Below are 21,817 nucleotides of genomic sequence, written 5' to 3' on the forward strand. Positions count from 1 at the left end.
GAAGAGAAGCTTTAGATTAAAGTGAGAAGTAGGACACGAGTGCTGGCCGAGTGAGGTGGTAACAGGATAGTTGGGGGAGGACATGAGCTTAGGTATGAATCTTTGCCTTGCTACTTCTTCAGCCCAGTCCTCGGAGGATTTCACTCCCTCTGGAAGCAGCAATGGCTCGGGAAGAATGTTTTTGATTTTCTTCTCTCTAGGTTGGAGAAAAAGGAAATCCTTTTGATTCTTAACTTCTCCCAAGGCCAGAGCTGAGAACAAGCGAGGGGTGTGATGCTGGTTGTAGCTGCTCTGTCCCTAGACTGCAGGTTACTGGCTTCTGGGGCCTGGCACATCCTTCATGTGCTGTAGGAGCATCAGGCTGAGTGACAATCCCGGCAAGGCTTTCATCCTGGTGCATTGGGAGGAGAAAGAAAACACAGTGTCTCCCCCTCAAATATCCCTTACAATAGATGATCTGGTCGCAGCCCGGGCAGGAAAAGAAGATCCTGCTGCTTAAACAGGCTATTTTGTGACAACTGCTGTGCATCAACAATGGCTGGAGGGCAGAGGCAGTCACAAATGGATCCATCAGCGTTTTGGGGTCCCAAAATAACATGGCCCTGAAGGAGCTGGCTGCAGCTCTTGGCAAGGCAGTGAGCCCAGGAAGCCATGACTCTCCCTGTAGGTCAGGCCATTTCATTTTCACCCACGGCAGGACAGCAGTGTCCTCAGTGTCCACTTCACCCTCCAGCCTGGCATCACGAGCCATCTCACCTTTCTGCCCCCAAGAAACAGCAAAGCAGGTTAATAAGGCTGCAGATTTCCCTTAGTTGTCTGCTGGTGCTGGAAGGGCAGATGAATGAAGGAGCTGTGGAGAGTGAGGAACACCATAAAATCCTGGAGCAAACAGCACACTTTGGCATTGCTCAGCCACACACCCCAGGGAAAGAGAGTGATGCTCCCTAACCTGCAATGCCCCATAACTCCAACGCCACCTCTGCACAGGGGCAGATTCGGATGGTGGGACACTGTGGGGCAATTTCTCCCTGGGATGAGGGGGTAAGCTGTGCTGAAAGGCTCCTGCGGCAATAGGCGGCTGCAGCTGCAGGCTTCCTGCCAGCAGCTGTGCCCGGAGTGAGATCTGGAGGCCGATCTTGCAGCCAAGACAGCGCCATTCATCAACACTCAATAAACAAAAGTGCCTTGCTGTTTTATCTGGGAGGTAAGCGTGCAGGGCATGAGATTGCTTTCCCTTGTGCCCTCTGTGCTGAGCGTGGGAGCCTGCATTGGCCACCAAAGGAGCCAGGGCACTGCTGCTGTGGGACACGGTGCGCACAGGTGGGCAGGAACGGGGGGGCTGCTGGGTGTCAGGCAGCCCTGAGGCCGGACCCCCCACAGGTGCTAGGCATGGCGAGATGCTGGTGCTTACTAGAGGTTGCCAGCCCTGTGAGGTGTGTTGCAGGAGCTGGGCCATTTTGCGAGCCAGCTTATGACACATTACCCATTAGTGGTCCAAGGTCAACCCTGCGGCTCTAAAAGTCACTTACAAAGGGAAAAAAAATCTACTTTTATGCCTTCTTGGCTTCTTGATGATCAATGATGGAAGCCTGAAAGCTTTTTGCTTGTTTTTTTTCAGAGACTAACATTGCTGAGCCTTGATTTCCCTGCTTTTGTTGGAGAAAAGTGGCTGGAGAGTTTGCTGGTGGGAACTGAGGAACACTTGTGTGCCTTGAGCATCAGGGACTTTCCTCCTGCTATTTGTTAGGCAGTTGAATCAAATAGCTACTAAGAACGTCTGCAGCCTCCTTCCACGGAGCAATGGCCAGAGGGGACAGACAGTCCATGTATACTGGTTCACCTGCATGGTCTTGCAGCCTTGAGCTTTTGGGGACAACAGAGCCAGGCTTGGGGTAGAGCTGTCCCCTTCCTGCACCCCCTTCACTCTCCAGCTGCATCCATGTCCCCTCTCACTTCTGTAATGCCAAGTGTCCGCACAGAAAACGAAACCAGACCTGCTGGGTCAGTGGTTTCTGGGTGATTCCTGGCGTTCCAGCCGATGGCCAGCTGTGAATCTGTTCACATTCGTTCATTCATACCATTTGGCTGTACTCAGCAGTCAGATGCTGGTTGTCTCCCCTATTACCTCTGTGCCATTACCTTTGGCAACCCATCCTGTGGTTCCAATGGAGAACAAGATCAGGCTCAGTTAATACTGATTTTTCCAGAAAACTATGTTGACTGGTGCTAATTATATGTTACTGCCTCTTCAATCTTTATCAGTTAAATTGTCTACCAGCGCTCTGATAGTCACGTCCAGGATGGCCACGGGGCCAAGGGAGCAGTGACCAAGCCACCCGATTTGACTTTTTTTAAGCATTGGTTTAATACCCACACTAATCAGGTGGGGATTTCACTGGCACTCCATGATTTATTAAACAGAAAGCAATGCAAATGGGGAAGGAAGCTGAAAAACATGATCTTGAAAAAGCCTCTTTCTTTGCCAGCAGACCGAACTTGACCCATGTCCTTGGCAGGGCTAAACCAGCCCACAGCCTCTCTGGCAGCCGGGCTGAAAGCAGCGCAGGATTTTTGAGACTCATTCAGGAGAAGCTTTGTGACAAGCTGAGCACAAACCTGGTACAATGCTCCCATGCGTGCCCTGATGACAACAATATTGCCTCGTACAGGAGGTCCTGAGCTCTGCTCTTCACCTTGTTATCAGATGCAGACATTGCTGCTTTTGAAGCTCCACTTTGTACCAAGTGGTTTTAAATCTCTCTTGTGTCTGTCAGAAGAAAAATTTTATGTCCGAGAACAGAAAAAACCTTGACAACCTGGCACTCGCTGAACGCGAACTTTCTTCCTCTGCTTTTTTTTTATCGCCTCTCTTAAAGGCTGCCAGAAGAAATTGTTCCTTTGCACCATGCAGGTTACAAAGAGCGGTTGTTTTTATGCAGCAGAACCAAAAATAAACGGATGATTGCAGTCCTCTTAAAACTCAGTGCAAAGCCGGAGAGCGTTAACCTCTTTTTTGCCAGGGGATGGTACTGTCCTACCAGCACATCTATGGGATGGCACGTTACGATAAATGATAAAATCTATCCCCCTCAAACGCTGAGTTCAGTTCAGCTTTTGTCTGAGTTGGTACAGTGCAGTGAAACCCACCAAAGCCTTTGCAAAACAGGGCAGAGTGGGGACTCGCCACCACAAAGGAAGGGGGCGGGAAGAAGTTTTGCAGCTGGGGAGTGGGAAGGGGTGACTGCAGCTCCCCCGTGCTGGTTCTCTGTTCCCCAAACTGGAGGAGCCCCGTGTCAGTGCCCACCAGCACTTTTCCAAGGACGTGCTGGAGACAAGGCTGTGGGGTTGGACAGACTATGCCAGCGGCTCCCTGCCCACAGCACTTACATTTTGCTCCTGTGATGGATGCCCATCCAATACACACCAGAAAAATGGCCATGGTGCACAAGTCTCCTTCCTTGGTCAGACACCACCTTTCTGGAGTGAGCTTTGTCACCTCCTGTGCTGCATCTTCTCATGCTTTGCCCAGCCCAGGTTGAAAACTGCATAAGCTGCTCTCTTTTTCACCTACATCCAACTCATCAGTGTTGGCTTCTGATGCTTCACCAACCTCTGGTTTACATCTTCTCACCTTGGGTTACAGGTCCCTGACTCTGACAAAAAGCTCCTCTTGTTTTCAGGTGTGTGCACAACTCTGATGCTTCTGGGCTGTTCATCATGACTCTGTGTAATTGTCGCTTCTCCCGTGTACACAATGTCCTCGTTAGCCTGACATGCTCCCCCATCTTTGTAGCTGCTCTTCTCTGATCATCTCCGGTTCATTGTACAGGTTGCGTATTCGTGCTCTGCTGGCTCCCATGACCCTTTGGTGCAGAGCTGGTAGCCCCACGCTCACTGCGTCTGTTATAGTGTAGGGCCTGGTGCACGTGAGTGGTGAGGGACGCGCTTGTAGGTGCATCCCCCTGGAGATCTTTCCCTTTTTCCTTGGCGGTGTCACACCTGTGGGCGTCATCCCAGGAGGCAGAGATCCGCCTGGCTATTGCTGTCCTCCTCGCCTTCTTCCTTCATTTCCAAAGCCCCCTGAAACGGTCTCCGTCGATGTTTTTGTGCAAGGACTCAGGCCCCGTTACACTCCTGAAACCACGAGGGAGCCTATTAAACCCGAAAGGGATGCCTGTCTGTGGCTGGAGGCTTTCCAGCGGGGCAGCAGGCGGCACAGCACGGTGACCCAACCGACCACAACCGGCTTGGTCTTTATACTGAAGGGTCTTTATTTAGAAGGGAATGGCAGATTTATTATTTTTCCCCCCATTTTCCCTTGTCCCGTCGTTCCGCCCCTGTGCCGCCTCGCTAGGTGGCTCAAGATGGCTGACGGTGGGGTGAGGCAGAGCGCACCTCGCCCGCGGCGGGGCGGGGGGTGGATGCTGACGGCGGGGAGGGCAGGGCTCCGGGCACGGCAGGACACCCCCTGCCCCCCGTGGCTCTCGTCGCCGGGGGACGCTGCGCCCCGCGGAGGGCCCAGCCCGGGGGAGGCCGCGGCGAGGCGCGCCCGCCCCGGCCCGCATTGCCATGGCGACGCGGCGGCCGCCCCGGCGGGGAGGGCCCGGCGGCGGCGGCGGCTTTTCCTGCGCCGAGCGCGGCCAGAGGGGGCAGAGCTGAGCCGGGCCGGGCCGCGCCGAGGAGCTCTGCACCCCGTGCCGCACCGGCCTCCGGCCCCGGCGGGAGCCCGCCGCCGCCCCGGACCGGTAAGTGCAGGCGCGACCCCTCCCCGGCCCTCGGGAGGCGCCGCCGGGGGACCCGGCACCCCTCCTGCCTCCGGGCTGCGGCTCGCCTCCCCCGGCCTGGCCTCTGCTCCGCCGGCCCCTACGTCTCTCGCCCCGGCCCATCACCTCAGGGGTGTGCCGGGCCCCCTTCCTGCACTCCGGGTCTCTGGGGGGCCGGCCCCTCACCCCGGGGGCTGCGGGCTCCCCTGGCCCCCCCGTGCTTCCCTCACCCCGCCGGCTGCGGGCTCTTCTGCTCCCCCATGTACCCCCCTCGCCCCGGGGGGTGCAGGCTCCCCTGGTCCCCCACTTTCCCCTCCTCACCCCAGGGGCTGTAGGCCCTCCCGGTCCCCCACCTGCTCCCCTCACCCTGGGAAGTGCCGGTCCCCCCAACCACTCCTCTCCTCCCAGCGGGTGGGGATTCCTCTGTCCGGATTTGGGGCCGGAGGCGCAGGTGTCCATGTGTCACAGCCGAGCCGGGGGGAGATCGCCCCGTGCTCCCCGTGGTGCTGGGGTTGCCCTTGCTGGGCGTTGGGGGCTGTAGCAGCGTTGCCCTTCCTCTCCCCGCCTGTGACGGGGAAATTGCGGGTGACACGTGTGTGGTCTCAGCCGTGCCCTTTAGTGCTCCGGAGCTGCTGCGTTTTATATTGAAAGTGATTTGCACGTTTCTTTGGGGCCTCTGATTTCTGGGGTGATTTGTAGGATTGTAGCCTCTGGCCGCCCCGGTCGCAGGGCAGGGTCCTGCATCTAAGCCCCTCCGAGCTCCTTCCAGGCTCTCCTAAGCCAGATCTGCGCCTCTTCGAGACAGGTCAAGGTTATTGTGCTCTTCCTCCCGTGGATGTGGAATGTGGAAATGTGGATAGGCTGTGGGGTTTCCTCAAGGTCACCCTGGGAATTGGACCCCAAGCATCCTCTCACTGCTCCCTCTTGAGCTGCCGGACTCCTGCTGGGTGAGGGCACAGTTGTGGAAATCGGATTTTCCAGTGCCCCGGGCCTCTCTCCTGCAGAGCTTCTGAGCTTTTAGTTTCTACACCTTGCCAGGCTGTCAGAGTAAGAAACATCAGAGCAGGATCCCAGCTATATTTATTTGGCCTAGTATCTTTTCAATATTAGCTGTTTACAGTTAAAGACTTGGGTGTTTTTACCATAGCATGTTCATCTCCAGGAGTGTCACTGCCGTTAGCATCTGACCTCTCGTGGTGTGGCTGCTGCTGTTGGGATTGTCTCTGCAGTGATTTTGATCACTGCAAGTCACTGTGGCTTTGCCTCTCAAGAACTCGCTTCTTGGCAATGGCAAGCAAAAGGCAATCAGACTAGAGTGGTACTCGGCTGATAACGATGTATCGTGTGGGACTCAAATGGTGGTTGTCTTCTTGTCCTCAGCTTGTGTTTTGCTTTCCAGGCCATTATAAATAAAGGTATAGATGAGGTCTAATAGGAGGAGTTTCTCTAACCTCTTCACTAGAAAATAAACACCAGTATTTAATGAGGATTTACCCCTTTGAATGTCTTGCCTGTAGGATTTTTAACTGTGCGCTACTGCTTCTTCTTGTCATTCACACAGGTACAATTTTTCTCCTGGTGCTGTGCCCTGGGGCTCATTTGCTCACTGAGTGCCCATCATAGTAAGGAGCGCTATGTTTTGAGGGCGATGGTGATCGGTGGCAGAGATGGATGGCCGAGTTGGAACAGGGAGAGAATCTGTGTCGTAAATTGGAGCCTGGCACCGCTCTAAGGAAAGTCTGCAGTCTTGTTTGATGCCCAGCAATCTTGTTAATGCCTTGCTAAGATGCCAGAGCCCTAGAAGATCCTCCTGCTGCCCTTTTAAGAAGGGGTAGTGTGCTGTATTAAGTTACTAGGAGGTAGAAATCACTGACAACCTGTCAGGGCCATTTGCTCCCCTTTTCCTGCCAAGATTTAAATGAGTGGGCAAGACAGGGGGAAATATCTACCTGGCTGGCCAAGGTGACAGCAACATCTACACGTGGAAGCAGCCCCCCTGCTCGCTTGTGCGTCACATTTTGTGTTGTAGGTCTCTAGCAGGGCAAAGGTGCGATGGAGAGAAGGGGCCGAGACACAGTGGCTGGGGTTTGGTGTGCCTCGAAGCCTGGGAGCTGTGAGGATTTGGAGCTGTGCTCTGATGATGAGGGGGTTATAATGGGGAAAGTCTCGCTTAGGAGCTGTAAGCATTTCATGTGCCTGTACAGTTGTTCTTGTGTAACTGTTGTCATGTTGAGAATTGTGAAATAGTAGGAGGGGGAGATTTTCTGGAGTAGGGCAGCAGCGTTTTTAGGTGGGAAAATGTTCTGCTGTATTTAGCTAGAGTAAAACACATCTAGATCCAGCATCCCTGACTGGCGGCCCAGTTTTGCACATTCCCCTAAGAACAACTTTTCCATGAGGGATGAAGCCCGATCTAGGGAACACCCTTATTGCAGCATATGTGATGACCGGCTGTGAAAATAGTTCATTATCTCTGGCACTCTGAGTTTTATGTGAATAATCTGCAGCCAGGAGGCTGTAAGAGGAGTGATTGATGAGTTGCTCCTTCTCCCTTGGCAAGGAGCACCTAGGTGTGGTGTAGGGCTGCGTGGTCTCCATCTCCTGCCCTCCAAAGGGGTGGGCTTTGGGTTTGCTGCTGGGCTGGGGGGTTCTTGTTTTACAGATGTTGGCAAACCTCTGGATTCTCTTTCACCACACTGTGGCCATAAAACACTCTTGGAGAGCAATTGCCAAATTCACAGTAGTTGCTGGAAGGTAGTATGTCCTTGTGAAATTTGGGAGGTGAAAGGCTTGTGTGGCGAGAAGAAGAGTTTAGCCTTGTTGAATGTAGCCGCAGAGGGACTCGTGTCCCACGATACTGTCTCACAACACATCTGCCTTGTTCTAGCACGACGCTTTCTTTTGTCACTTAATCCTTGGGCTCACTTGGGGGCAGGAAACTGCAAATGTTTTGCACTGCCAACTTTCCAGTGCCAGCAAGATGCCCTGTGCAGGGTGTATCTCCTAATGGGCTGTTTCTGTCTGCCTAAAATCATGTTGTGCTGCGAGAATGACATAGAAGAACTTTGAACTAGGCCCTAAGGGGGAAGAAAAAGGAGTGGAAAAATGCAAAATATTTTTGTTTGGTTGTTAGGAGATCCTGTGCTGAGGAGATGATGTGTAACTAAACCAGGTTTGGAATGTCTGGGACAAATGAGTTTCCTTGTGATCCTGAATGCAGCAGTTCATGTGTATTATGGTAGGATGCTAATGTCCTATGAAGGGAGTTTCTGCAGTTTCCCCTTTTCTAGGCTGCTTCAGAACAGAAAGCCACTTCTAAGTCTGCATCATTCCTGGCTGTCCTTTTTCAGAGTGTTTTTCCCTGTTCTTTTTTTGTTTGTTTTGTTTTGTTTTTTCCCCAGAATGAAGGTGTTGGCAGGTCAGCAGTGTCTCAGAGCTGTGCGCCTTGGCATTTGACTGGAGGCAGAATTTGCTTTTCACCAGCTGAGGCTGGGCCATCATGTGGGAGCCCTCGAGCTACAGGAAGAGCCTGGGCACACAGCCTCTTTAGCCTGTCACTTACCAGTTTGTTAATGTCCCGTTAGGCTTCCTGTTGGACAAGTGCCTGCACTGCTCCTTCAACAGCAGCAGTGCAGGATGAGGAAGGATCTGGCCGGTCGCAGCATCCTGCCTTGTGCTACTGCAGGTACATAAGGACTGATTATTATTCCTTTTACAGCTGTATGTGCGTTCACCTAAATCCTTAACCATGTTTTCAGGAAATGCAAAAGCTTGCTTTGATGTCCGTGTTTGTACGTTCAGGCTTTCTTAGTAGTACCCAAACATCTGCCCTACCAGAAAGTTAGGAGAGTTGGAATTATCAATTAGTTATCATGGCAAACCAGCTCTGGATGCTGCCTGTGTGAACTAGTGCATTGTTTTTATTTTTTACTCTTGAACATACCATACACACTGAGTATGTTTCGTTGTGCATTTCTCATAAATGGCTGCATGGACTCTAGCCTTGCTGGAGCTGGTTGCCTTTTCTGTCTGCAGTGAGACAGCAGGACGTGACTGCAAGCACAGTCACATCTGCTGAAGAGGTGCCTGAGGTCTAACAGGACAGTGTGTTTCAGCTTCCCTGGTGCCGTGGTTTGATTAAGCCTTCCTTCTTCTGCAAGGCTGAATCTTCTGGCCTGTGCCTGATTGGACTGGGGACTGTCATTTGGCCGTATCCAGCTAACAGCAACATAGGGTTGCTGGACCTAATGTCGTGTTGCTCCAGCTAATCCTAACAGCAGATAAATAATTTTTTCCTGTCCTCTTCTGTTTGCTTTCCAGCACAAAGATAGCGGGAAGGAGGAGGTGGATTGAGCTGTCCAATGCAAAACTGGGTGTTGCTTTAACCTTGCAATATTGATGGCTGGGTAGTTCCAGTTGTTATGAAGATAAAGTAACAGGGGGTACAAAAGCTTTAGAAAACAAGGCAAAACCCCAGACAAACCCAATGAAAAGACTTGTCACTTTGGGTGGTTTGGATTTCTGTCTGGCAGTTTCCTCTTGAACATCTGCAAATATAATAGTTTTGAGTACTTGCTGTCTGAGGAGGGCTGCCCACATGGAGATTGTTTGCCTGGGGAAGGGAAGGGCACTAGGGCAGCAATGCTTATTCTGTGTCAGGAGAAATGTGATGGGATACCGTTTATTTAATTTGTGGGGTCTCTGTTGATCTTGATTTAGTGCAGCTTGTGGTGAGCTGCTCACAGGAATGCAGTCATGTTTATTTTGTTAAACCTTTTCATAACCGGTTCTTGTTCTCGTTTTGTGGGTGGGTGGCTACGCTTTGTCAAACCTGCCTGTGCCCTGCTCCTTTCTTTGGTGCTGATGCTGGTGTGTGGCTTATCAGGAGAGCTGTCTGGACTTTTTTTCTTTCCTGGGTCTGCAGCATTATCCAGAGGCCAGAAGGAGAGAGCTTGATTTTCATCCTGAGTTTCCCAGAATGGCATGAATTTGAGCAGCTGGAGATGACAGAAGTCCCATCAAAGACTGTGCCTGCCCCACCTGGTCTTTGGCTCCATGGCTGGGGCTCATGCTCTTGATTTAAAGACTGTCTCAGCTATGAGGAGCTTCATGGACAAAGTGGGGAGAGGGAAGGAGAAGGAAAACTTCCCCTCTTATACATGACTGTGGTGCTGCTGCACTGAGTGACTAACTGTCTTGGAGGAGGTGTTTGGGAAGAGAGAAGATGTGTGCTTTTCTTTTTTAATAAGAGCACAAAGTTATGGGACTTTCAGCAAGTCATTTTAGTAGGAAAGAGATGCTGTGCAGATGAGCTCTTAGTTTGGATCAAGCCAAAAGCCAGTCCAGTAGCCGTGATCCTTCATTTCTGAATTCAGCTGCAGCTTCCAGTGAATCCTTTTTGCTTCAACAAGGGGCTGTGCTGTGTGACGTGAAAGCTCCTAGCCAGGGCGAGCACTGGCTTTGCTCGGATAAACGCATGGAAGGAGGCGGTAGCATGTGGTGTGCTTAGGCTGGACCAGCGCATCTGTCATTTCTGATGCTGCTGAGTACTGTGTCCTTGTCACTGCGGTGTCTGACCCCTTACTGCCTTTACTGGGTGTGCTGCCTACGCGCCTCGGCAGAGGAGACAAGGGCAGTTCCCTGTTGCCTGCCGGGTAGGGTGGGATGGAAACACCTTCTCCAAGGCCACGTGCAGACTGGGAGCTTGTTTGGTGCCCTGTTCAGTGCTGTGCTCTTTGCTCTGTGGCAGGGATTTATAAAGAAAGAAAAAAGAAGGAAGCGTGTTTTAGGGACAGGATGTGTCAGGGGCTAACTGTGAATTCGGGTACTGCTTTCTCCTTTGCCACAGATTCAGAGCATGACCTTGGATAAGCAGTAAAATGTCTGTCTCTGACCCTGTCCCCTACCATCAAATAGGGACAGCAGCACTTGCAGGGTTTTGCCACTTGTACGCAATAGCTGCTGCAGAAGGTATGATCCGATGTAGTAAATGGTCTCTCCTTCTGGGTGTTTCATTTTCCTCTTTCATTTTGTGTTGGCCTTCTTGAGGATGGGGGGTAGCTTCCTTTTCCATGCCCTGGGTAAGCTGAGCTGAGCTCTTCTCTGTAGGGCAACAAGAGCACTTGTTGGTTCATCTCATCCTTTGGGAGCAGCTGTTGTTTATGGAGGCTATTTTCTAAGGGTATTAGTTCTTTTAAAGAACATGAAACACGTTGTGTTGGCTGACCCCCTGAACTGTCCTGCTCACTTTGTTAGCATGTGTGCTGACCTGAACAGCTATTGTCTTTTTGAAGCCCCCCTTTTTTTTTTTTTCCCTGAAACTTTACAATGAATACTCATTGCTGCTCTGCTCTGGTTCTTCAAAACTAATGGAGAGCTTGAAGGAAATAGCTTGGATACTGGAGCGATAAGCGCTACAGAAATGCCGGACGCTACATAAACGACTAAACTCAGCCCCCGGTCCTTCCTGAAAGAGGGATGATTTGCAGAAGTACTTCAACAGATGGTCTGAATTTGGCTTTGGAAAGGGGAGAAGAAATGCCAGGCCGGTGCTGAGCTGTGTGTGGGCGCGTGCCCGAGAGCACCGCGCCGTGTGCTGCCTGCCAGCGCGCTCCTGGGGAGGCTGAGCAGGCTGCTCCCGCGGCCTCTACGTGCTCGGCAGGCATCTGCACACGCTGACTCAGCCTCTGCGGCTTTGCCAGGTCCCTGAGGTGGAGTGAGCTCCCGCTACCCCTGCGGTGAGGTTCGGCTATGCCCCCTTGCTGTGCTGTTCTGGTGGAGGTGGGCCGTGGCCAGTGTGCAGGGGCGCAGGGTCAGCTCGTGGGAGAGGGGCCGCGGAGCTGCCGTGCAGCATTGCTTGGCACGCGGATGAGATAGTGGGAAGGCTGCAGTGTGATCTGACACCAGGTTGTCTCTTGCACTAGTGCGGTTACCTGGACCTGTGGCAGTGCAAACTGAGGTGGTCTAGAGCTGGAAGCAAACAGATCAGCCGTGGCAAAGGGCATGTGCTGTTTGGACACACCTGTGCATATATGTGAGCTGACAAATTTGCTGGTAGCCTGAAAGGACATGGGATGGGAGAGGGTTTACATGTCACGGTCAGGGACCCTGATGAACTCTGGCAGAGCTGGCTGCTGTGGCCAACCTCCCCTTTTCCTCTCCCCTGATGAGGTGTTACTGCTCTTGCAGGGAAAGAAGAACATGGTTCCCCCAGGTGGTACCAGACCTGGGGACCTGACACCAACCGTGGCAGCAGCAGAGAGCTGTGCCACCTCGTGTGGGCTCTGCCGTGGGGCAGGCAGGTTCCCTTGTCAGTAGCCACAGCTGGTTCTGATGGGGATCGTGGATAGGAGCCCAGAAGTCCTTGTCCGAGGACCTCTGGAGCAGAGCAGTGTGTCTGGTTCTTGCATTGCCAAACCGTTGTTAGTCTCCCAACTCAACGTGCCTGTCGCGCTGCTTGCTGGCGTGACAATTCGTTGTGTCTAATGCTATTTGCCATTCCTGCCATGCACTCTTTGGCAAGACAGTGTTGGCTGGTAGTTAGGGCAGGTGTGCTTCAGGGGTGGACTTTTTTTTTTGGAAACTTTCTGAAAACAGGTCTAATTCTTAAGCAATGCAAGATGAATTGCTTTACTGAGGATGCTTAATGTGTCAGGTAAATTCTTGTGGATATATCTGGCAGGTAGCAGCATTGCACTGCGCATGTGGAGTAGCCAGGTAAGACATTTAATATCCAGAGAATGACTTTATCTGTTTGACTTATTTCACTTTTTTCATCTCACTCTTTTTCCTTTCTTGTGTTACCCATCTCCTTCTGCTCTGTTTAGGTGGGCAGGACTGCTCGTGTTTTCATTTGTCTGTAGCCTCCTAAATATATTGACTTCCTGCTGGGAATGCCTTGCAGCCTGCTGATTCACAGCACTCTGGGTGAGGGAGCTGGTGGATGGATTATGCCACGGACTCCCAAGCTGTCAGGCGGTGGTTGCAGTCCCCTTGACAATTCCTCACCTTGTCACAGAGTGCGTATGAGTTTCCCTGAAGGAGCTGCTAACCTCTTTAGGAGCAACATGACCCATGTGGGGCTGCTGACGTGCTGTGATCTGAACAGCTTTGGTGTAAGCAAACAGCTGAGGTGGGAGGAGAGAATGTGACGCAGGAGCGGAGCAGGTATGTTCATGTACCCCCACAGCAAAGGGACTGGCAGCAGCAGTGTCCTGTATTCCTGTGGCTGAGAGGCAAGGAATATTGATTAACATGACATTTAACTGGCATTTCTACTAGTGTACTGGGAGCATTAGTCAAATTCTGCCTTCAGGGGTGGGAAGTAATGAGATAAGCTTCCTTCCTTGGAAAGGTCTCTACCTGCTGTTGCAAAGTGTTTGGGAGGCTGGGACATGTCCTTTTGTTATCCTGTCTACTCTCCATGTCTGGTCTCTTGTACAAAAGGCACCTGAAATACAGTCTTGGCTCTAGTGAGCAGCTGAGCATGCAGCCTGTACACCAGTGTTTGCATGCTTACATGGTGGCTCCTGCTCGATGCTTCTCTGTCACCTTGCCTTAGGTGGAGCCCAGCTCCTAACTCCAGAGAGTGACACAGGAGGGTTTACGTCCTTTCAGACCCTGGAGTCCTGTTTCGTTAACTTACGATATTTTGGTGTTGGCACCCATGTTGTTAGCTGGCTCTCTCGGGACACTGTGGCTTTGCTACAGGTGCAGGGTGTGGGGCTTGCTGGACGCATTGCTGTTCTAGCCAGGCTCATGCAGTCCCCCTTCGGGACTCTGAGTGACAGCTGTCAGTTGATGTATATCCCCATAGGGCTCTGGATTTCTAGTTCTTTTAAATCATTGTGTTCAGGGCCCAGAAGCCCTTATCTCCCAGGCTTCCCTGGAGGGATTCTTGTACTATTTTATTCTTGTTTATTGCTTTTTTTCCAATGCCCACAGCAGTCAGCCTGGCTGACTGCTGAGGGGGGCAGCTCTGCTTCTCACTCCTGCCTCTCTTTGTGCTGGCACAAGCATTTGTGTGTTCATAGCTATGCATTGACCTGTGAATAGGCCTAATCTGAAATGAGTTCCTCTGGTTGCTGGGGGAAGGAAGAGCTCCCTCCTTTTTGGCAGTAGCCTGAAGTTACGCTGGACTAGTTGTTGAGTAACCACAGCCTCTGCTGGGAAAGAGAATCACGTGGCTTGAGAGATGCATATTCCAGGGACTAAACATCCCTCATATGGTTTCCTTCATGAAAACATTTTCATCTTCTCTGCCAACCCACTCAAGTCAAGACTGCACCGAGGCTGTACTGGTGCCTCTTTGTGCAGGACAAACTGCCATTGTACTACCCTTCCGCAGCCCTGGGTCTCGCCTGGTGCCTGATGGTAGATTGTCTCTTTGAGGGGGAGAGTCAGCATCATGTCTTTAAAACACCCTGCAATTCACATGGCATAGTCCTTGCTGCCAGAGAAAGGTGGTCGCTTTTCAGGCCTCCTGGGGATGGCCCTGTGTACAGCTATATGCATGCGGTGTAGGAAGAAGTGGGAACAGAGGGGGAAAAACCCCACGCCTTTGCCTTGCTCTGCTCTGGCACAGTCCCCTAGTGTTCACAGGAACAAGCACACGCTTCAGAAAGCGCTCAGTGAGCACGTGTCCTTGGAGATGTAAAGAAATACAACCGACTTCCTCTCTTCTTCCTCTTCCTCTCCCTCCCTTGCATGCCAGGAGGTGGTGGCAGTGCCTAGCAGACACCCTTAGTGTGAGCACAGCTGACGCCAAGGAAGGCTCCTCTCCAGAGGTGGCAGAGGTGAGGGACCTGGTTACCCTTGGGCTGGAGAGATGGGAGGCTCCTCTCTGAGCGTATCTGAACCTTGCTGGGATCGTGTGTCTCTCCTTCCTGCTGTCCTTTTGCTTCTCCCTGCCACAGTCTGTCCCTTCCTCTTCCCATCTCTGAAGGCTCTGTTCCTGTTGTGACACATGGTCCCGCCCGCCTGCTCCCATTGCCAGGTAGGTTTAGGGAGCCGGCTGGGATTGCCTAACTTGGTCAAGCTCACACTGCAGCTTCCGCGTGCTGCCTGTCCAGCCGAGCTGACCCCGTCTGACTTGGGGACGTGGAGGAGACAGGGCCGCGGGAGGAGCGGCGCGTGGCAGGACGCTGCGTGACTTGCAGCCTCTGGTGCAGCTCCGTGGCTGGAGGCTGCTGGTGGCACGTGGTCCCTGTGGGAAAGGGGCTGCCTGCAGGGTCCCAGGCTCACAGTCCCAAAGCAACAGGGTGTCACCCCAAGGCTTGCGATGTGCTCTGGGCCACGGAGGTGGGAAGGGACAAGCCAGGTGGCCCTTTGGAGAGGGGATCCCGTGTCTATTGTTGCACCAAGGGCTGGGTGAAGGAGCAAGGCTTTCTGCACGTTAACCGGGCAGCTGAGCTGAGCGAGCCGTAGGGTGCAAGCTGCAAAGCTCCTGTGCTGCTCCAAAAGCCATGTCAAAGCAAGTACTTTCCGCTCTCACACAGCTATTATGAAAGAGCCTGGGTTTGCTGCGCCCTTCTCTCCCTTTGCCCTCAGGGCATGCTGGGCTTGTTTGAATTAATGTAATTAGCACATGCCTTATTAGCTCACTAAGGCACAAAGAACTCATGTATATTTGTAGCCAGGTTAAGGAGCCCCTATTAATTTAATAACCGTGTCCTCCTCAGTGCATGGCAACAGTTAATGGCTGGTGGTGACTCAAGATTAGCCAGTATGGAGGGAATTTGGGCAAGGTGTATATGCGTGCGGTTCTCTTTTATTGTGTTGTGTTTTTATTAACGAGCAGAGCTGTGAAGGGAATTAGCAGCAGGCGCAGTAGACGCAAGGAAGCTTTCAGTGCAGATTTGCTAAACAGCCAGCCCTGGATATTTCCTACGTTCTGCCCTGTCTGTAGAAAAGGATCTATAGAATGAATCAGCATGATAAGACAGAGTGGGAGGCAGAAATACACAGAAATAAACTTCAGCAACCTGCGCTTGAACTCTGCTCCAGTCAGGTTATGAACTAGGTACTGAGAGTAATTTTGTTTTGTTGTCTGCCCTACTTCCCCTCAGTGAATCCTGGGGCAGAGGAAGTGGCTGGTGTATTCTGGCGCTGCTCATAACTGAGTCTGCGAAAGGATGAGGTTCTTGTGAAAGGACAAAAAATAGTCGCAAGCCATTTCATTCTCTGCAGTGCTATGGTCCTCAGTCCCTTTCGCTGGTCTGGGTCTTGCCACACACAGAGCTTAGCTAGGTCCTGTGGGATGCTGCCGGGATGCTTGCCACCAGGTTTGGGTTTTTTTGTTTTTTTCAGAAGATGCAGGTTATGGGGGTGAATGCCAGTTTGTGCTCCACCACCCTGGAATGATGCAGCCTGTGAGTCCAGGACAGTGGTGTGTGTCTCTGTGCCTGTAGTCCTGCATGTGGGATAGTAAGGTCCTGGACTGCTTCTAAAACTAGTGAGTTAAGCATTTTTGGGGCTCTTTTCAGCTAAGATCACTACGCATGCAAAGGAGGCTTCCTGCATTTCTTCTCTTCCTCCCCTTCCTGCAATAATCACAGGTCATGCTCTTTGCGGTGAGCATGAGCTCAAAGGAGGAACAGGAAGAGTGGAGCTGGAAAGCAGCTGATGTGCTTTCACAGTTTTGGTCAGGTTTTCTGCAAGGAGCTGTTGGGGTGAGATGCAGGTATCCTGCCTGGTCCCTCTCCCTCTTTTTACTTTTCTCATTTGCTGTTTCTCCCCCGTGCCAAGTAAGTTTGGGCTGTCAAGGCCTAAACTGTTCCTGGTCATCATGAGCTTGTGCAGGAGCATCATTGAGAAGATGAGGTTGTTAGAGGCAGATGGGCAAGGAAACCCCATGAAATTGGACAGAAGTGTGTATGTCCTTGAAATAATGTGCCCTCTTACTGAAGCTGTCAGGGGACCAAGGCTCCAGCAGAGACGATGAGCTCTTCTGGCTTGCATCTGCTGAGGACCTGGCCCTCTTGGGAGGCATGGTAGGAAAATAAAAGTCTCTGTGAGATCTTTGTGGAGTGTCAGGGGATGCACACAAGTCTGTCTGCAGCAGGTTGGAGCAGATAGATTTATTTCTCCTTCCTTAGAACCTGTTCCTGGGAGATCCCAATGCTTGGATGAAAGTACTGCAAATGGTTAGTGGAGTGAGGAGCTTTGATAGTATATGTTGTACTGGTGGTATGGAGGTACCCATGTGCAGCTCCTGATCAGTGCACCACAGGGAAAAAAATAATAAAAGATGAAGAAGTCTGCAGGAAGATAAATGGTTGCTGGAGTACCTCAGATGCTGGCCGGAGGTGGTGGGGTTTTTTTTAATTTTATTTTTGCTGTTTCAGGGGCAGGAAGGGATGCTGCTTGGCTTGGTGGGTAGGAGGCTTTCTGTGCAGGATCAGAGCTGCCCGCTGGCTCAGAGCTGTGGGCTGCTTGGCACACACTGAGACAGGGGGCATTTTCCAGGCCAGCTTTTTTAGCCAGTGAGGATTATTTTTCCTCTCTCTCTCTTTTCTCTCTGTCTGTTCACTGGCTTGGATGAGTTTGGAGAAGGAAGGAGCAGCCTTGACATGGTAGAGTTTAACCCAACGGCTTCACTGATCTTCCCTCGCGCTGCGCTCTGGGAGAAGCCATGTGTCAGAGCCGGCTCAGCAGGCCCCTTGCTGGCTGCTGGGCTGGAAGGGATGGAGCTTGATTTATAGCCCTGGAGTAGCTGAAGTTGAGGCTATTTCTGCCATGCGGCTTGTTCAACATCTGCCTGAAGGAACACAATGTAGGGGAAACAAACTTGGATTTGTGGATTGTTTTTCTTTCTTCTCAAAAGGAGAAGAGTTTGGATTCCCCCCTGCCCCTTTCAAGGAGAAAAAGCCTTTTCTAGGACAGCATGCAGTGTTCTGAGGAAAACCATACTCATCTTGTGACATGAAGGTGGTGGTCATCCATAACAGTCAGTCCTTGGTACAGCTGCCACCAAGCTCTCTGACTTGTGGGCCATCATCAGGGTCCTGGAGGCCTTGAATTGCATCGCATTCATCCTGCGTGCCCCATGCTAGCTCCGAGGCAGGAGGGCCAGCTCTCATCAGGGGGTCCGCAGTGGGCACAGCACTGACCTGTGCCGTCAGTCCTTCCCCTCTGCATCCTCGGGTTTGACCGCAGCGAGTCAGCACCATCCCAGGAGGATGCACTTCAAGGCATCTAACAGGAACAGCTCTGGGGGTGTTTATGTGTTGCTCTGATGAGGTACTGATGCAATTTGGCCTGAAAAGATGCTTATTCCTCCCAGCAGGGCCACTGGTGACCCTTTCTTTCAGAGGAGATCAGTCTGCTGAGAGCCAGGAGCTCTGGTTTTGTTGCTGGTGGGGAATGAATGGTCCCTTTCACACCCCAGAACCTCAGCTCAGCACTCTGCCTCATTCCTACTGAGTGAGCTAGAATCCAGCCTTCACTTTCCCTTGGGCTTCTTGGTTGGTTGTTTTTAATTACTGCTTTGTACATGGTGATTATTTTAAACTGGGAGAGGGGAACCTTTTTTCTACTCTGCCAGTCTCTTGGCAGAGCACCCAAGTGAGGGATTTGCACCATTTCGTTTCTCAGTGGTAGGTCTTTCCAGATCAAAGGGTTGGTCTGTCTTCAGCATCAGCTGGCTCTGCATTTTCTTGACCACCACAGATTATTGAAGAGGAAATGCTGTATATAAGTTCTTATTTGTTTTCCCAGCTCTGTCACCCATCTGCCAGACTCTCACTTCGCAGCAAAGCTGTCCTCTTTCTCCAGACATGTCCTCTTTCTGCATGTCTCTGAAGCTGTAATTTCATAAAAACTGGTATGGAGAAATGATCCGGAGGAAGGTGGGTTTAAAAATAGAATCACCCCAGTCTAATGTGTGACTACGTGATTTTTCAAGTGGGACTTGGAAAGGGGCATCACTGGCAATAAGCACCCACTTACGTCATCCAAAGATGTCCAGGCTGCAAGGTTGCTTGTACACGAGCGTGATCATGTGCGGGCAATTTTACTCTCTGTCCGTTAGCTTGTACTTCCACTGTTGACTCTTCAGCTGCAAAATAACGTAGGCCATTGTAAACTTAATTTAAATAATAATTTTCTCTAGAAGTTGCCACACATATATATATAGTTCAGTGTGTTTGCATATGGATTAGTTGTTCTGTAGCTCCTTTTTACAGATCCCTTTGAATTGGGCGACATCGGGCTTAACCGGGCAGTTTTCGTACTCTGGGCCCCCCCTGAACCCCCCCCCTGAGCATCAGCCCCGAGCTGCTTCCCCCCCACCCCGGACCTGGAGGTTCCCGGCAACGAATCAGGAGAGGAGGGGGCGTAGCCGGAGGCACCGCGGGCGATTTAAACACACCACCCCCTGTTGATTGGGTGATAAAAAGCCTCCTGGAGGGCAGGGACTAGTCCCTGGCCAGAGGGGAGAGGGAGACTCAGCTGTGACTGGGTGTGTCCCAGGGCGGGAGAGGCCGCAGCAGTTTGCAGCTCGTTGGGGAGGGCGCTGACTCCCTCCCAGTGCACAAGGCGAGGAAGGTGCCAAGGAGCTGTGAACCAGGGGTGTCACCAACAGGTATTTCCCAGCTCAGTGGAAGAACAATGGTATCTACCCGGCGGAAGAAGACCAAAATGGATGTGGGAACCCAGACAGAGCTCCCACGGAAGGAGGTGATGGTGCAGGTCGCGGGCTGCAGGGAATGCTACAGCGTCTCTGTGGTGTCAGGGGGCTGTGTGTGCTGTGAGCAAGTAGATGATCTGCTCGGCCGAGCGGCACAGCTGCAAAGCCAGGTTGAAAGGCTTCAAGCCGAAGTAGAAAGGCTTAGGAGCATTGGGGAGGCTGAAATGGAGATAGACTGGTGGAGCCAGGCTCTGCCTTCCCTGCAACAAAAATGGGAGCACCTGCCGGAGAGCTCCCAGGATCGAGGGACCCCTGTACTCTGCCCCTCTCAGGTGGAAAACAATAACCTAGAGGAGAGGAGTGAGTGGAGGCAAGTCTATGGCCGTGGCAAAAGGTGAGTGCCCTCCTTGCCTACCTTGCCTCCACAGGTGCCTCTGAGCAATAGATATGAAGCCCTAGTGGAATACAGCCGGTCCAATGGGGATGTGGTGGAGAGGCAACCTATATCAGAGGTCCCACCACAGTCAGAAAAACCTGACAGGCGTATAGCTACCTCCTCCACAAGGAAGAAGAGAAGAGTTTTAGTGGTTGGAGACTCCTTCCTAAAGGGATCTGAGGGCCCAATATGCAGAGCTGACCCCCATCACAGGGAGGTCTGCAGCCTGCCTGGAGCCCGAATCAGGGATATCACCAGGAAACTCCCCAACCTGGTGAAGGCCATAGACTACTACCCCCTGCTGATCTTCCAGACAGGTGGGGAAGAAGCTGCATCCCGTAGTCTGAGGGGGATGAAGAAGGACTACAAGACCCTAGGACGGTTGGTGAAAGAGTCTGGGGCACAAGTTGTTTTCTCCTCCCTCCTTCCATTTTCAGGTGATGACGTGGGATGGAATAGTAGGATTCTCTCTATTAATGCCTGGCTACGAGACTGGTGCTACAGGCAGGGCTTTGGGTTCTTTGATAATGGCTGGTTTTATAAGACACCAGGCGTGACGGTAATACATGGGAAAGGTTTATGTCGTAGGGGCAAAAGGGTTCTGGGACAGGAATTAGCAGGGCTCATTCGGAGAGCTTTAAACTAGATACGAAGGGGGATGGGGTAGTAGCTGGGCTTGCACCACTGGGGCAATGCTCTAGTGTTGAGGTAGACCAGGAGGCCTCCCATCCCCCTGGGGTGAAATCGGTGTGCTCAGCTCGCTCCCTGAAATGCCTGTACACCAATGCACGCAGCATGGGGAATAAACAGGAGGAGTTAGAAATCCGTGTTCGGTCGGGGGGCTATGATCTAGTGGCAATTACAGAGACTTGGTGGGACACCTCGCATGACTGGAATGTGGTCATGGATGGCTATGTCTTGTTCAGGAAAGACAGGCCACTAAGGAGAGGTGGTGGAGTTGCTCTTTATGTGAGTGAGCAGCTAGAATGTATTGAGTTCTGTCCAGGGGCGGATCAGGAGCGAGTTGAGAGTTTGTGGGTGCGAATTAAGGGGCAGGCTGGCAGGGGTGATACTGTTGTGGGTGTCTATTACAGGCCACCAGATCAGGATGAGGAGGGTGATGAGGCCTTCTACAGGCAGCTGAGAGGAGTCTCACAATTAGAGAGCCTGGTTGTCATGGGGGATTTCAACTACCCTGATATTTGCTGGGAGGCCTACTCAGCCAGCCATCCTCAGTCCAGGAGGTTCCTCCAGTGCATTGATGATAACTTTCTGATGCAAATGGTGGATGAACCAACTAGGAGAGGAGCGCTGCTGGATCTTATCCTTACTAACAAGGAGGGTCTGGTTGAAGAGGTGAAGGTTGAGGGCAGCCTTGGTTGTAGTGACCATGAGATGGTAGAGTTCAGGATTTCATGTGGCAGGAACAGACTATCTAGCAAAATCACAACCGTGGACTTCAGGAGGGCCAACTTTGGTCTTTTCAAGCAATTGCTAGGGGAAATCCCATGGGACAGGGTACTAGAAGGTAAGGGGGCCCAAGATAGCTGGTTAGCATTCAAGGACTGCTTCTTCCGAGCTCAAGATCAGAGCATCCCAACAGGTAGGAAGTCAAGGAAGGGTACCAGGAGACCTGCATGGTTAAACAGGGAACTGCTGGGCAAACTCAAGTGGAAGAAGAGGGTGTACAGATCATGGAAGGAGGGGCTGGCCACTTGGGAGGAATATAAGTCTGTTGTCAGAGGATGTCGGGAGGCAACTAGGAAAGCTAAGGCCTCTTTGGAATTAAACCTTGCAAGAGAGGTCAAGGACAACAGAAAGGGCTTCTTCAAATACATTGCAGGTAAAGCCAACACTAGAGGCAATGTAGGCCCACTGATGAATGAGGTGGGGGCCCTGGAGACAGAGGATAAAAAGAAGGCGGAGTTACTGAATGCCGCCTTTGCCTCTGTCTATACTGCTGGAGGCTGTCCTGAGGAGCCCCGGACCCCT

The 21,817-nt window shown here is 51.9% G+C and overlaps 1 protein-coding gene across 1 annotated transcript in view; it reads left to right on the top strand.

Moving 5' to 3' along the window:
* The first annotated feature begins 4,657 nt into the window (after nucleotides 1–4,657).
* The window catches only part of SLC25A22 (solute carrier family 25 member 22), a 55,480-nt gene continuing 38,320 nt past the window's right edge, over nucleotides 4,658–21,817 (top strand). The window contains exon 1 of the mRNA XM_068398758.1: nucleotides 4,658–4,745. The gene's annotated coding sequence lies outside the window, so the exon portion shown is untranslated. The remainder of the gene's footprint in view (nucleotides 4,746–21,817) is intronic.

Source organism: Nyctibius grandis, chromosome 4, assembly GCF_013368605.1.
Source record: "Nyctibius grandis isolate bNycGra1 chromosome 4, bNycGra1.pri, whole genome shotgun sequence".
Taxonomy (NCBI): domain Eukaryota; kingdom Metazoa; phylum Chordata; class Aves; order Nyctibiiformes; family Nyctibiidae; genus Nyctibius; species Nyctibius grandis.